This window comes from Monopterus albus, unplaced genomic scaffold, assembly GCF_001952655.1.
Source record: "Monopterus albus unplaced genomic scaffold, M_albus_1.0 scaffold186.1, whole genome shotgun sequence".
Lineage (NCBI taxonomy): Eukaryota > Metazoa > Chordata > Actinopteri > Synbranchiformes > Synbranchidae > Monopterus > Monopterus albus.
This window is the reverse complement of record NW_018128066.1, coordinates 1,849,859-1,852,781: the sequence shown is the minus strand read 5'-3', so window position 1 is coordinate 1,852,781 and position 2,923 is coordinate 1,849,859.

The following is a 2,923-nucleotide window of genomic DNA, read 5'->3' as shown; positions in this document are numbered from 1 at the left end:
ATGAGTACAATCCCAAGAACACCATCCCAACCGTGAAGCATGGGGGTGGAAACATCATGCTTTGGAGGTGCATTTCTGCAAAGGGGACAGGACGACTGCACCATATTGAGGAGAGGATGGATGGGGCCATGTATCGTGAGATTTTGGCCAACAACCGCCTTCCCTCAGTAAGAGCATTGAAGATGGGTCGTGGCTGGGTCTTCCAGCATGACAATGACCTCAAACACACAGCCAGGGCAACTAATAACCGTGATGTCATCTGCAAACTTGATGATGGTGTTGGAGTCATGCACGGGCCTGCAGTCATGGGTGAAAAGGGAGTAGAGGAATGGGCTCAGCACACAGTCCTGTGGTATGCTGGTGTTGAGGATAATGATGGAGGAGCAGGTGTTGTTTGATCTAACATGCTGAGGCCTGTTGGTCAAAAAGTCCAGAATCCAGTTGAAGATGGAGGTGCTGATGTCCAGGTCCCCAAGTTTAGTGCCTAATTTGGAGGGGGATGACCATGTTAAATGCTGAGCTTAAGTCCACGAACAGCATTCTTGCGCAAGTATTGTTATTGTCCAGATGTCTGAGTACAGAGTGCAGTGCCATGGAGACTGCTATTCCTATGGTTGACAAATTGGTGGGGGGTCCCAGTTGGGTGGGAGACAGGTCATTAGGTGCGCCAGGACCAGGTGCTCGAAGCACTTCTTGATGATGGGTGTGAGTGCTACAGGGTGGTAGTCATTCAGGCACGTCGGGGTGGAATGTTTCGGCACTGGCACAATGGAGGTGGTTTTGAAGCACATCAGCACAACTGCTTGGGCAAGGGGCAATTTGAATATGCCCCCTAAAGCCATGATCCCACCCTCCCTGACAATGAATAGTTTCTTTGCACGCTTCAATACACCCGGCAGCAGAGGAACTTTACAACTCCCTCAGCTTGAGGAATAGCACCAGCCTCTCGTCCTGCAGCTACAACAAGTGAGCTCCACCCTCCACCCAATGTTTTCCTGGACATTTTTAACCTGTCCCTGCATCTTGCTTCAGTCCCTGTGAGCCTCAGGTCCTCCATCATTGTGCCTGTGCCCAAGAAATCAGCTGTCACCTGCCTCAATGATTACCTCCCTGTTGCCCTGACACCAGTAAAGTCATGAAGTGCTTTGAGAGGATCATCTTAAAGCACATCAAGGACGTCATCCCTGTTGGTCTGGACAGACATCAGTTTGCTTACAGAGAGAACCGATCAACAGAGGATGCTGTTGATCATAGAGTGCACATAAGCTGCAGCCGCCCCCAACTAATAACAACCCCATCCACTTTCCAACATGGCAAAACAAAGGAATCACTCACCTTCATCACCTATTTGAAAACAACCAGCTTACACCATTCAACTGAATACATTAGTCCAGAAGTATGGAGTTGGGAGAGGAGACTTTCTCCAGTACCAACAGTTAAAATCCATAAATAAATCAAAGATCAACCCACTACAACCTTCAATGCTAATTGAGGACATAATGAAAATTACAAACTCAAAGAAGATAATGTCTAAAATTTACATGCTAATGTCAAATACAGATAGAACAATAACAAGACCAATGACTAAATGGGAAAAGGATGTGGCACTACACCCCCGCCCCCCAGCCTCAACGTCTGGACCAAGATCTGTAATAATATCTTCTCCACGACTACCAATATAAACTTATAGCTTATACAATATACAGTAAGACTATTCACAGGACTCACATCACACAAGGTAAAAATGAAAATGGGTTTCACTGACACAATGCACTCTGAGTCACGCCACTGATTACATCCATGCTATTTGGACCTGTCAACCTGTTTACTCCCTCTGGGTAGCAGTGACAGAGAAACTCTCCACCATATAATACATCACTGCAGTGATAAGATAGGTGAAATTATGAGGGACTATGCAATAGTCAACTGAGGTGCAATATTCAAATCCTGGGGTAAAATGCATTGTAAATATGCACATGTAAAATCTTGTCCTTGATTTCTCTCGAATACTTTATATTGTCTTGTTTTAGGTATTTTGAGTAGTTTTTCAGAGATCCTCATGGCTGAAATACAGGTATTTTCCCTATTGTGGGATTAATTATGGGAGTAATATTCTTGTGCTTGATTTCTTGATCTCTTGAATACTATATTTTGCCTTGTTCTTAGGTATCTCGATTTGTTCTCAGGGATTAACTGTGGGAGGATCATTCTTGTTCTTGATTGTCTCTCAAATACTCTATTCTGTTTGGTTTTAGGTACTTCGGAATCTGTTTCTCAATATACTGTATGTGTGTGGTGTTTGTTCCTATGGCGTTTTGTTGCTTGCTCTCTATTGCTGCTGGAACACAGGAGTTTCCCCATTGTGGGATCAATAAAGTCCTACCTACCTAGATAATAGAGACAAATGATAAATGGTGCAAACAACACAATTAGGTCTGTGTCACTACTATCACATGTAACACCTGGGGCTGTATGCATAAATGATCTGTACACACAAAACCAAAACTTGTATATATAAATACAGAATGTGCGGGAAGGATGTGCATACCTTATGCGCAGACCACGCGTACACGCGTAGGTGTGTTATCATGAAGCAGAACAGCTAGCATTATTCTTAGCCACATATACTTCTGTTCATAAAGTGAATTTTTAAGCACAATGTTTATGTTGGCCTAATGAATTATTTTTATTTCTTTTGCCTTAATGTCATATTCCTGTTTTTCCAGCAGTACCATGTGTAGTAGTCGGTCTCTTTCCTGGGAAATCTGCTCAGCCACAGAAATGACAGCTCCCAGGTCATGCTGAGTCTTTTCCTCTTTTAATAAACATTCTTCCTTCTGTTGCTTCAATACACTCATCCTCCTTTCAGCCTTCCTGGATGACAGAGTGACAGCAGAGTAGACAGGAGAGTGGTAGAGTAAAA